This window comes from Urocitellus parryii, chromosome 5, assembly GCF_045843805.1.
Source record: "Urocitellus parryii isolate mUroPar1 chromosome 5, mUroPar1.hap1, whole genome shotgun sequence".
Lineage (NCBI taxonomy): Eukaryota > Metazoa > Chordata > Mammalia > Rodentia > Sciuridae > Urocitellus > Urocitellus parryii.
The window spans coordinates 142,315,212-142,329,448 of NC_135535.1; the positions used below are offsets into that span (position 1 = coordinate 142,315,212).

At 37.3% G+C, this 14,237-nt stretch overlaps 1 pseudogene; it reads right to left on the bottom strand.

Annotated features, from left to right (window-relative positions):
* Positions 1-393: 393 nt before the first annotated feature.
* On the bottom strand, positions 394-3,174 carry LOC144255074 (C-terminal-binding protein 1 pseudogene; annotated as a pseudogene).
* Positions 3,175-14,237: the final 11,063 nt, after the last annotated feature.

The window sequence follows — 14,237 nt, forward strand, 5'->3', positions numbered from 1 at the left end:
AATAAGACAAGCAGGTAGAAAAAACAGTGCACTGTGCCACATAAAGGAAGCCGGAAGCACCCAAGTCCTGAGAAGGGGCCGCGCGGAGGGCGTCCAACAGAGGGAGCTCAGACCATGGCCGCAGGTCCTGCGGCTGGCTTTTGTTGACAGCTAAGCAAACGAATCCCCCGTCATGTCCTAAAGACTGCACACAGACAAGACCATCCATGAGAGAACTGACTACTAACTTCTTTTGCTCAACGAGGAACACAAAGGACACAGGACAGTGAGCCAGCCCACAGGACGGGACAACTACAGTGGACACAGAGGCTGCGCTGCCTCGCGCCCTGCACACGCCTGGGCCAGTGTCTGGGGCACGGGGCGCAGGCGCCTCTCTGCACATTCCTGGCTGGGCTACAACTGATCACTCATGTGGTCTCTATCCGCCTCAGGCTTGACAGTTTGGCCAGGAGAAGGGGCATGGGGTGGGTGGGCCACAGGGGGCAGGCCGTGGGACAGGGACGTGGCTCTGGGTAGGATGCCTTCCACTGCAGCCGGGATGCCAGTGGGGGCCACGCCCACCACGCCTGGCGGGTATCTGCTGTAGGCAGCCCGATTGAGCTCAGGGTGCACCATGGCAGGGTCCATGCTGGCCCAGTGCGTGGCAGCCGTCAGGTGGTCCTTGTTGACGCAGTTTTTCAGGCTATCAGGGATCCGGCCTGTGATGGCTCGCCGGATCTCCTGGGCTGCCTCCTCCTGCATCTCGATGGACGCCTGCTCGCTGTACCACGCAGCATGGGGGGTGCAGATGAGGTTGGGCGCATCCTTCAAGGGCCCCTGGATGAAACTGAAGGGCTCCGACTCATGCAGTCCAGTGCTGCGCCACGGATGCGTCCTTCCTTCAGGGCCTGGGCCAGCGCCTTCTCATCCACCAGCCCGCCACGAGCTGTGTTCACCAGAAAGGCCCCTTGTCTCATCTGCTTAATGGTGAAGTCGTTGATGAGGTGGTGGTTGTGCTCCTTGAGGCCGCAGTGCAGCGTCACACAGTCGCTGTGGAAGAGCAGGTCCTGCAGGGTGCTCACTCGCTGCAGCCCCTGGGCCCGTTCCCTGCCATCCGACAGGTACCGGTCATAGAAGAGCACGCTGAAGCCGAAGGCCTTGGCCGGTAGCGCCACTGCCTGCCCCACACGACCTAGTCCAATGATGCCCACGGTCTCCCCGCGGATCCTAGCAGCTCCTGAGGCCACTTCGCGGATCTGCTCACCACTCTGGACCCACGTGCCTTCCCGCAGTGCCTGGTGCAGCCAAGTGGTCCGACGGTACAGGTTCAAGATGTGGCACATGGTGGAGGCCGTGGTCTCCTCCACAGATGCTGCAGGCACGCTGCAGACAGCAATGCCTAGGTCCCCGCAGAGCGTCCTCGGCACTGGGCCCGCCCGGCGGCGCGCACCCGCCAGGGGCAGCCTAGCCTCCGACCAGCCCGGATCTGCGGACGCCGCCCTGCCGCTCCCGCGAGCACTGCGGAGGGGCCCGTGGATAAGAGCTGGGGGCGCCGCGGCTTGGGGAGGCTGCACGCCCAGCGGCGGGCCTCGGGATCCCGCGACTTCTGCAGACCAACTCTGGAGAGGCCGCAAGCCCTGCCGCCCCGCAGGTCGCGGCGCCCCCACGACAGGCCCACCTCCGGACTTGCGCCCCCCGCTTCCGCAAAAAGGCCGGAGGGACTGCGCGAGCCCGGGACCGCGGGGTGGCGGCGGCCTGTGCGGCCCGCGGGCCCCTGTGTCACCCGCGCCGGCCGCCCCATGTGTGACATTTAAGTGGACCCATCAAGCAAGGTAAGGGGCCAGCACCATAAAGGTCTAGGGGAGGACTACGTTCTCTCCAGAGAGAACACTTGTCTACCATTCATCTCCTCATATTCTGGAGGGATTGCGAACAGGGTGTGAGATAACATCACCATGATCATTTTATGATTGTGAAATATAATAACACATTCAAATATATGCCTACACATTTTAGATAATAAATTTCATCACTTCCCTTCTTAGTAAGAGTTCAAATAATTATTTCATCTTAGTACTAATGAAAATGATTAAGATAGTTAGAGTTTTGGAACTGTGCACCTTTGTTATACAGAATAGAGGGTTTCACTGTGGCATATTTTCATATGTGTATAAGTTAGTGTGAAGCATATCACTCCCAAAATATAGCCTTAGCATCTCCTCCTCCTTCAGTTTTCTCTCTTCTCCCTTTTCACTAATTGTCTTCTCTCAAATTTGGTGATGAACCTTTCCACTAATGACATGTTCCTTTCTGTGTCTGGCTTATTTGATTCAATAGGGTGCTGTCCAGTTCCATCAATTTTTCTGCTACATGACACAATTCTTAGGGCTGAAAACTAGTCCATTGCGTGTACACTGACTATTGTTTTTCTGTAAATAGTGGGGCATGTTATTGCTGAGCCAATTGATATTTGTCTTTTTAGTTTTAGGAGTAACCTCCTAATTCCCATAGTGGGTGTCATAATATGCATCCTCACCAATAACGTTGATGAATTCCTATTCCCCAATCATCATTGGTGTTTATTTCTTGAATTCTTGAATATTGCCTTTATGAATGGGGTAAGATAGACTCTGAATTGAATTTTGATTTGCATGTCCCTGATGGCTAAAGACAGTGAATAGCACTTCATATAGAAGCTGAGAAATTATACATTTTCCTTGGTGACCTCTCTGTTTATGTTGCATTGATTAAATGGGTTGTTTGCATTTCCAGTGGTGAATTTCTTACTTGTTTATATATTTAATATACCAATCCTTTATCAAAGATTAGCCAGCAAGGATTGCCCTCTATGCTATAAACTTTCTCCTCACTATATTGGTGGGTCCCTTTGGTCTTATGAAAATTTTACTTTGATGCACTTCTGTTTGTGTCTTTGTGCTATTATTTCCTCTGCTCTAATATTTCTGTTCATAAAGCCTTAGTCTGTGGTACATGATGAGATGTTTCCCTGGATTACCTAGAAGCATTAGCAGCATTCCTATTACTCAATCTATGTTTTGTATCCATTCTGTGTTGTCTTGTGCATGGGGAGATATAGAGATCTATATCCATTCTTCAACATATGGATATCCATTTTAACCAATACCATGTGTTTTTCTATAAAGTGCCTTATGGTTGAACATACGTTGAGTTCATTGTGATATAATCATACCTGCATTTTGTTGGCACCATTTCAGACCCGAGTTCTTCCCTTTCCTTTTTCTCCTCCCTAACCTTCCTCTCCTCTACTGGACACCCTTCCACTCCTTTATTTTTAAATTTTTTATCAGTGCTTATTGAGATACATAAAGGTGGAGGTCACCATAATATACTTCCACATGCACACTGAGTAATTATGTCACATTCATTGCCTATTCCCTCCACGAATCTAACCCTTCTACATCCCCATCAATCATTTTCTACTTCACTAATCTTTCCTTAACTTTGTGATATCCATTGCACTATTGTTTTTCTTAGGTTGCTTTAGCTTTTGCCTATGAGAGAAAACTTTTCTTTGCTTGATTTTCTCATTTGACTTATTGCATTTTGTGTGACATTCCCAATTCCATCTATTTATTGGCTCATGGCGAAATCTCATTGGAAAAGACAGAATAAAACTTTTCTATGTATATATACCACATTTATATTCCATTCAGTATGTCTTGGCTACTGCGTGTTGTTTTGCTATAGACATTGATGTATTTGTATCCCTATTGGTCTGCAGATTTTTCCACTTTGGACATATAACTGATGAGTATATGTCCACATGGTGGTTTCAATAACAGTTTTTTGAGAAATCTCCATTCTCCCTCCCAGAGGGTTCGCACTAACTTGTGGTCCCACCAACAATGTATGAATGTACCTTTTTTTCCCACATTCTCACCAACATTTATTGTCTATATTCTTGGTGTTTAACATTCTGACTGAATTCAGAGGAAAGTCTCTGTGTAGTTTTGACTTGCATATCCTTGATTAGTAGATACTTAGATAATTTTTTTCTTACTTATTTGATCTTTTTTGTTTCTTCTATTGAAAAATGTTTGTTTAGTTCTTATTAATTGACTTAATTGTATTTATGGCATTAAGTGTTTTGTATTGTGTGAATATTCTTATTAATGCCCTCTAAGATGAGTTGTAGACAGATTTTATCCTCCTCTATAGATTTTTCTCTTTACTCTCTTTATCATTTCTTTTAATGCTTGGACTTAAAAAAAAAAAAAAAGCTTTCTTTTCCCATGCATTTGTTTTTGGCATTTCTGTCCAGGAATCAGATGATTGCAAATTTGTGGATCTGTCTTTGTGTTTCCAGTCAGTTCTGGTTTGTTTTAATGCCAGGGTCATGCTGTTTTCCTTACTATTGCTCTGTGTTATACTTTGAAATTGTGTATTATATTGCATTCTGCATTGCTCTTATGTTTCAAGTTTTCATTTTCAATTTTTGGTCTTTTTTTTCAATGATAAGAATTTCAGGATAATTTTTTCCAGTTCCATGAACACCATCAGAGGTCTGATAGAAATTGCATAAAATCTGTGAATCACTTTCTGAATATGGATATATTCCCAACCTTAAATTCTGCTTTTTTTTTATAATATTAGATGTTTCTCTATTTTATGATGCCTCTTTTTTTTTTCTTACTGAGACCTCTTCAATTTCATTTTATGATTTTGCCATTTGCCACTTTAGACTGGATTATGCCTATGTATTATTTTGCTTCTACTATAAATGGAGATGTTATCCCTATTTCAGTCTCAGTGGAGTTGTTTGTATTGTATACATATATTATGCATGTTTGTATTTTGAAGTTGTTTTCAGAGAGTTTGCTAAAGTTCTATATCCCATCTTAACTTCTTCTGGCAGAGACTTTAGGGTCTTCTAAAAGAAGATCACATAATCTGTACATAGGAATAATTTGACTTCTTTTAATTTTCTTCCCTTGTCTAATTGCTGTGACTACAATTTCAGGGGCTCTGGTGAAATGTGAAATCTGGTGAACATGCACACCTCATTCTTATTTCTGATTTTAGAGGCAATGCTGTAGATTTTTCTCCATTCAGTTTGCCCTTTACTTTGGATTTGGAATATATAAACTTTGTAATACTATGGGAAGTTCTTACTGTTCTCTGTTTGCTGAGACATCTCATGAAGGACTGTTGAATTTTGTCAGAGGCTTCTTCTATATCTATTGAGGTCATAATGAGACTTGTCTTGTGTCTCTGTGGTTTTCTGCAATTATTGATTTGCATGTGTTGAACCATTTTGCATTCTTCTAATTAATCCAATTTTATATTGTTGTATGATGCTTACAATGCTTAAATAATGCTTAAATAATGCTTAAAATAATTCGAATTATTTTCATTAATTCCATGAGGGTTTTGCAAATATCTTCCTCAAGAATATTATTAAAATTTTTCTTTTCTTGTTTTGTTCTTAGGCAGTTTTTCTAAAAGAGTGATATTGCCTTCATGATATTGCCCTCCTAAAATGCATTTGCCAGTGTCCTTCATTTCTATCACATGTAATCTTTGGGGGAGTAGCTGTGTTAGTTCTCATCTGATGGTCTGACAAAATTCAGCCATGAATCTCTCTGGTACTTGCATTTTTTGAAAGGCTTTTCATAACTGCTTCAATATGATGACATATTATTGGTCTGTTTAAATTTCCAGTTATTCTCTTGAATCAATTTTTGTAGGTCATATAGAGAGAGACATTTATCTGCTGCTTCCACATATTCTAAATTTCATAATGTAAATCATCCTAACATTCTCTGAATTTATTGGCATTTAACTTTTCAATGTAGTCCTTAATTTTCCTCAGGATTTCAGAAAGGTGTGTTGTAAGATCCACTTCTTTTGTCTTAAATTTATTCATTTATATCTTCTCTCTCTTTACTTGGTTTGGTTTGGTGCAGGCTTTATCAATCTTGTTTATCTTTTCAAAAACCAACTCTTGGTTCCATTGATCCTTGGTATTTTTTCAAACATTTTCCATGTTATTAATTTTTATACTAATATTTATCATTCCTTTGTTTCTTCTGGAATTGGAGTTGTATTGTTCTTGTTTCCCTAAGTCCTGGAGATTCCACTGTAGTTCATTTAGTTGAGATCCCTCTTATTTTTTATGGTATGTAGCCACATTTATAAATTTCCATCTTACCACTGCTTTCATTGTACCCTCTAGATCTGGATTATGTTTCTCTTTTTAATTGATTTTATGGGTCTTTTAGTATTTCCCTGACCTGATTTGTGGATGAGCCATACATTGGGTAAAAGTGTATTGCTCATTCTCTAAGAAGGTGTACTGTTTCTGTGGGTTTTTTTTTTTTGGTCTCAGTTTGAAATATTATTTTAATATCAGATGATGTGTGAGGAATTGCTTTGTGTATATGCTAGGAATAGCCTTTATAGCCTACTCTGGAACCTGTTTATGAGAACATTCTATGAGAATGGTGAATATTCTACTATTATCTGAGTAAATATTCTGTAGACATTTTAAAGTCCTTTTGATCAAATGTACACCTGAAGTCTGCAATTTTTGTTGATTTTTTTTTCTGGATGATCACTCTATTTGTTAGAGGGATCAATTGTAGTGACCCACACGTATTAAATTGGTGTTCATCTGTTTTTTCACTTTAAAAATATTTTTGCATGAAATTAGGGGCACTGATATCTTTTAAGCCATTAAAACTTCTTGTTAAATTATTCCTTTTACCAGTAGGTAGTAATCTCCTTGTCATGTCTGGTTCTTTGTGGTTTGAAGTCTGCTTTGGCAAATATGAGAAGAGCCAGTGCTCCTTGCATTTGGCTTCCATTTGTATGAAATGGAAATATTCTGAGAGTCTCTTTGAATGTGATGTTTTTTTTTTTTTCTGACAGAAACATACAGTTGTGTCTTGATATTTTCCTTCAGTATTCCACTTAGTGTCTTTTAATTGAATCGTGAAGCCCATTTACATTTAGTGTAAATGGTAGACAGGTATGTATTTTTTTCATGGTACTTTGCTTTCTTTTAACATTGGATTCACCCATAATTCACAGTTGCTTACCTACTCTAGTGACATTTATTCTTTCGCATGCTCTGTTTTTTTAATCTTTTTTATATGTAGGATTTCTTTGATTACCTTCAGCAGTGCTGGCTTAAATGGTCATGAATTGTTTTAGTTTACTCCCATGAAAGTGGTTTATGGGTTTTGATTGTTTCCTGCTAGTTTGCTGCATTTGTCCATGAGTTTCAGAAGTTTTCAGGTGCAGTTTCTTGGGTCTTGTAAACTGAGAATCATGTTGTTGTGAAATAGAGCATAGTGTTAGATCTTCTTTTCCTGGATGTATGCCTCTTCTTTCTCTTTTGTGGATAATAGCTCTGGTTAGAGTGACAAAGGAGTATTTTGAACAGAAGTGGTAAGAGCAGGCATCCCTGACATTTTCCAGTTTTTAGAAGGAATGCTTTAAGTTTGTCTCTATATAGAATGAGGTTGGCCTTGGTTTTAGTATAAATATATTTCACAATATTGTGGTATGGTTTTACTCTTCCTGGTTTCTTGTGTTTTAACTTTTATTTTGTTAAATGCTTTTTCTGCTTCTATTGAGATAGTCATGATGTTCTTGTCTTTTTGTGTCATGATGTGGTAAATGATAAGGGTTGTTTTCCCTATGTTCAGCCAACATTCCATCCCTAGAGTGCAATGCACTTGCTTGTAGTGGACTTCTTTTTCATGTGTTTACTGTGCAATTTACCAGTATTTTTAAAGAACATTTCCTTATATATATTTTCTATTTAATTGATTTTTTAAAATACACAACAGCAGTATGCATTACTATTCTTATTACACATATAGAGCACAATTTTTCTTATCTTTGTATATAAAGTATGTTCATGCCAATTCCTGTCTTTATACGTGTACTTTGTTTTTTTTTTGTATTATGATTCTTATTATTCATGTACACCATAATTTTTAATATCTCTGTGTATAAAGTAAGTTGACACCCAATTTTTGCCTTCATTCATGTACTTTAAATAATGTCCATCACATTCCACCATCCTTGCTAATCCCCTGCCCTCTCCCTTTCTCTCCCAACTCTCTTCCCTATCTAGAATGCATCTATTCCACCCAAGGTCCCTCTACCTACCCCACTATGAGTCAGCCTCCTTATATCAGAGAAAACATTCATCATTTGGTTTTTTGGGGATTAGCTATCTTAGTTAACATTACCTTGTGTAATGCCATCCATTACCTGTATATGCCATGTTTTATTCTTTTATTGCTGAGTAATATTCCATTGTGTATGCCACACATTTTTTATCCACTCATCCACTGAAGGGCATCTAGGTTGGATCCACAGTTTAGCTATGGTGTATTCTGGTGCTATAAACATTGATGTGCCTTGACCCTGTAGTATGCTGTTTAAAACAAAACAAAACAAATTTCCTTTTATGTACATTAGGATTATTGGCCTGAAGTTTTGTTTCCTTGATGTGTCTTTGTCTGATTTTGGAATCAGCGTGATTCTAACTTCATAGAGGAGTTTTGATGTGTCACCTCCATTTTTTTCTTCATAGAATACTTTGAAGAGGATTGATGTTAATTCTTCATTGAAGATCTGGTTGAAATCCATTGAGATCCCATTGTGTGCTTTTGTTTTTCATTGTGGCTGGGCTTTGAATAGTATCTTCTATTTCATAGTTTGAAATTGATCTTTTAATTTTCTATGTTGTCAAGGCTCAGTTTGGGGAGGTAATCTTAATGTAGAAATTTATCAATGTCTTTATGATTTTCTATGTGATTGGAGTATAAGTTTTGCAAATATTTTCTGATTAGCCTCTCTATTCCAATCTAAAGTTGTCTGTTTGATATTTACTCATACACCATAAATTTTAGACAATTGTATTTTTTCTTCTTTCTCTAATAAGCATGGCTTAAGGTTTATGCATTTTATCTTATTTTTTTTTTTTTTAAAAGACCAACTTTTTGTATCATTGTTGTTTTAGAAACTGTTTTGTTGTTTCCATTTCATGGATCTTGCCTCTGATTTTAATCCTTTCCCATCTTGTGCTGCATTTAGTGTTGATTTGTTCTTCTTTTTCTATTACTTAGGTTATTTATTTGGGGAGTTTCTATTCTTGTAATGAATTAAATCAGTGTTCTGGGCTCTCCTCATTGAACCACTTTCATAATGCCTCTGAGTTTCGGATATGTTGTGTGTCTATTCTCACTTACTTTTAAGTATTATATTTCGTCCATGATGTCTTCTGCTATCCTTTGGTCAATCAGTAGCATACATTTAGTTTATATTTGTTAGAGAAGCTTTTATTTTTTTTATTATGTTGTTGATTTCTAATTTCATTCTATGATGATCTGATGGGATGCACGGTAAATTTCCAGTTATTTGGATGCTTTGTGGCCTCAGATGTGGTGTATTTTATAAAATGATCTGTGTGTTGCTGAGAAGAACCTTTATGTAATGCTTGCTCATTACACTTATCATGTTTTTTTTTCTTCCTAGACTGTCTGTGAAGAAAAAGGAGAAGTTCGTAAATATTCTTTGCAATCCAAGAATGATGGTAATCTCTTTGAATACTTTCCATTCTTGTGGTGTTAATGACTTGAAATTACAGAGAGTTTCACATATATTTTACTTTGTTTTTTATCATGAAAGCAAAATGTGACCAGGACAAGCAAAAAAATCAACCCTCAGGAGACAACAATGATTCTGATAAAGGAGCAGAATGTATATTTTGGACTGGTCATGCCAGAAGAATCAAAGTCAAGAGCTTGCATGGGACTCCTCCGTCATCACCTGACACGAAGGTAAGGTTCCTTGTAACAAATTTTTTCCCACTCCCCCTTTTTAACATATCATCCTCCATATCCTTATAATGGTGATACTGATCCTAAAACGAAATATAAGGCCCCTAGTAGTTCACAATAGCGAATGAGTATAGCACCAAGAAAGAATTATGTGCAGGATTGAGATTTGTAGATGTTGGTAGAAGAAAAAAATTTCATGTATGCTGTTGAGGAAGGAAAGAAGTAGAAAGAAAACCAAATGAATAGCTGAAAGCTAGGTGAATATTAAGGTTAGAAGGCAAAAAATTAGGAAGTAGTCTTTAAAGAAGAGCAAGGTAACTGTGTAGATTGAATAAGAGAGTGAAAACAAAGGACATATACTGCAAACAACAAAATTAGAGAAGTGAAGATTAGCAGGAACTGTAGACGAGAGTCTATTGAAACATTTGAAATTCATTTCAACTAAGAAGTGAAAGAAATATAATTTGTCTTTCTAGTTTTAGGAGTAAACCACCCTCCTGATTTCCATAGTGTCTATAATAATATTCATACTTACAGATTAATTCTAGATAGGGCAGAGGAGTGGGAAGGAAAAGGAGAGGGCAGGGCATTAGCAAGGATGGTGGAATGTGATAGACATCATTATCCAAAGTACAAGTATAAAGGCATGAATTGGTGTCAACCTACTTTATATACAACTAGAGATATGAAAAAAATGTACTGTATATGTGTAATAAGAATTGTGATGCATTCTGCTGTCATTTATTTAAAAAATCAACAAAAATAATATTCATCCTCAACAATAATGTTGAAGAATTCCTATTCCCCATATCATCATTGTAGTTTATTTCTTGTATTCTTAAATATTGCCTTTCTTCTGAATGGGATAAGATAGACTCTGAATTCAATTTTGATTTGCATGTTCCTGATGGTGAAAGACAGTGAATAGCACTTCATATAAATGCTGAGCAATTATACATTTTCCTTTGTGACCTCTCTATTCATGTGCCATTGATTAAATGGGTTGTATTTATTTCCAGTGCTGAATTTCAGTCTTATTTTATACTTATTATACCAGTCCTTTGTCAAAGATTAACCAGCAAGGATTTTCCTCCATGAAATAAACTTTCTCCTTACTTTGTTAATAGTTTCATTTGCTCTTCTAAAGATTTTATTTGAGTGCAACTTCTGTTTGTGTCTTTTTGCTATTATTTCCTCTGCTATAATATTCCTGTTCGTAAAGCCTTAGTCTACTTATATGATGAGATGTTTCCCCGGATTATCTAGAAGCATTAGCATCACATCTACTCTGAATCTATATTTTGTATCTGCTTTGTGTTGTCTTGTGCATGGGGAGATATAGAGATCTATATCATTCTTCAACATATGGATATCCATTTTAACCAATACCGTGTGTTTTACTATAAAGTGCCTTATGGTTGAACATGAGTTGAGTTCATTGTGATATAATCGTACATGCATTTTGTTGGTACCATTTCAGACCCAGGTTCCTCCCTTTCCTTTTTCTCCTCGCTCACCTTCCTCTCCTCTACTAGATACCTTTACACTCCTCTAATTTTTAATTTTTAATCAGTGCTTATTGAGATACATAAAAGTGGAGGTCACCATGATATACTTACACACGAACGTCAAGTAATTATGTCACATTCTTTGCACATTCCCTCTACGAATCTAACCTTTCTCCTTCCCCATCAGTCATTTTCTACTTCACTAATCTTCCCTTAATTCATGATACCATTCCACCATTGTTCTTCTTCTGTTGCTTTAGCTTTGCCTATGAGAGAAAACTTTTCTTTGCTTGATTTTCTCATTTCACTTATTGTATTTTGTACGACATTCTCCAATTTCATCCATTTGTTGGCTGATAGAAAAATCTCATTCAAAAAAACAGAGTAAAACTTTTCTATGTATATATACCACATTTATATTCCATTAAGTACGTCTTGGCTACTTGTTTTGCTATAGACATTGATGTATTTGTATCCCCATTTGTCTGCTGATTTTACCACTTTGGACAAACACAGAGGAGTGTATCTCCACATCGTGGTTTCATTCCCAGTTTTTTTGAGAAATCTCCATTCTCCCTCCCAGAGTGTTTGCACTAACTTGTCGTCCCACCAACAATGTGTGAGTGTACTTTTTCTCCAAATTCTCTCTGACCTTTATTGTCTATATTCTTGATATTTAACATTCTAACTGAATTCAGAGGAAAATCTCTGTGCAGTTTTGACTTGCATTTCCTTGATTACTAGATATTTTGATCATTTTTTCTTACATATTTAATCATTTATGTTTCTTCTCTTGAGAAATGTTTGCTTAGTTCTTATTCATTGACTTAATTGTGTGCATGATATTAAATGTTTTGTATTCTTTATATATTCTTATTTATTCCCTCTCAGGGGAGTTGTAGATAAGATTTTCTCCTCTTCTGTAGGTTCATTCTTCAATCTCTTTATCATTTCCTTTGTTGCCAGGTCCTTTTTCAAGAAACTTTCTTTTTCCATGCATTTGTTCTTGACCTTCTGTCCCGGAATCAGATGACTGCAAATTTGTGGATCTGTCTTTGTGTTTCCAGTCAGTTCTGGTTTGTTTTAATGCCAGGGTCATGCTGTTTTCCTTACTATTGCTCTGTGTTATACTTTGAAATTGTGCATTATATTGCATTCTGCATTGCTCTTATGTTTCAAGTTTTCATTTTCAATTTTTGGTCTTTTTTTTCAATGATAAGAATTTCAGGATAATTTTTTCCAGTTCCATGAACACCATCAGAGGTCTGATAGAAATTGCATAAAATCTGTGAATCACTTTCTGAATATGGATATATTCCCAACCTTAAATTCTGCTTTTTTTTATAATATTAGATGTTTCTCTATTTTATGATGCCTCTTTTTTTTTCTTACTGAGACCTCTTCAATTTCATTTTATGATTTTGCCATTTGCCACTTTAGACTGGATTATGCCTATGTATTATTTTGCTTCTACTATAAATGGAGATGTTATCCCTATTTCAGTCTCAGTGGAGTTGTTTGTATTGTATACATATATTATGCATGTTTGTATTTTGAAGTTGTTTTCAGAGAGTTTGCTAAAGTTCTATATCCCATCTTAACTTCTTCTGGCAGAGACTTTAGGGTCTTCTAAAAGAAGATCACATAATCTGTACATAGGAATAATTTGACTTCTTTTAATTTTCTTCCCTTGTCTAATTGCTGTGACTACAATTTCAGGGGCTCTGGTGAAATGTGAAATCTGGTGAACATGCACACCTCATTCTTATTTCTGATTTTAGAGGCAATGCTGTAGATTTTTCTCCATTCAGTTTGCCCTTTACTTTGGATTTGGAATATATAAACTTTGTAATACTATGGGAAGTTCTTACTGTTCTCTGTTTGCTGAGACATCTCATGAAGGACTGTTGAATTTTGTCAGAGGCTTCTTCTATATCTATTGAGGTCATAATGAGACTTGTCTTGTGTCTCTGTGGTTTTCTGCAATTATTGATTTGCATGTGTTGAACCATTTTGCATTCTTCTAATTAATCCAATTTTATATTGTTGTATGATGCTTACAATGCTTAAATAATGCTTAAATAATGCTTAAAATAATTCGAATTATTTTCATTAATTCCATGAGGGTTTTGCAAATATCTTCCTCAAGAATATTATTAAAATTTTTCTTTTCTTGTTTTGTTCTTAGGCAGTTTTTCTAAAAGAGTGATATTGCCTTCATGATATTGCCCTCCTAAAATGCATTTGCCAGTGTCCTTCATTTCTATCACATGTAATCTTTGGGGGAGTAGCTGTGTTAGTTCTCATCTGATGGTCTGACAAAATTCAGCCATGAATCTCTCTGGTACTTGCATTTTTTGAAAGGCTTTTCATAACTGCTTCAATATGATGACATATTATTGGTCTGTTTAAATTTCCAGTTATTCTCTTGAATCAATTTTTGTAGGTCATATAGAGAGAGACATTTATCTGCTGCTTCCACATATTCTAAATTTCATAATGTAAATCATCCTAACATTCTCTGAATTTATTGGCATTTAACTTTTCAATGTAGTCCTTAATTTTCCTCAGGATTTCAGAAAGGTGTGTTGTAAGATCCACTTCTTTTGTCTTAAATTTATTCATTTATATCTTCTCTCTCTTTACTTGGTTTGGTTTGGTGCAGGCTTTATCAATCTTGTTTATCTTTTCAAAAACCAACTCTTGGTTCCATTGATCCTTGGTATTTTTTCAAACATTTTCCATGTTATTAATTTTTATACTAATATTTATCATTCCTTTGTTTCTTCTGGAATTGGAGTTGTATTGTTCTTGTTTCCCTAAGTCCTGGAGATTCCACTGTAGTTCATTTAGTTGAGATCCCTCTTATTTTTTATGGTATGTAGCCACATTTATAAATTTCCATCTT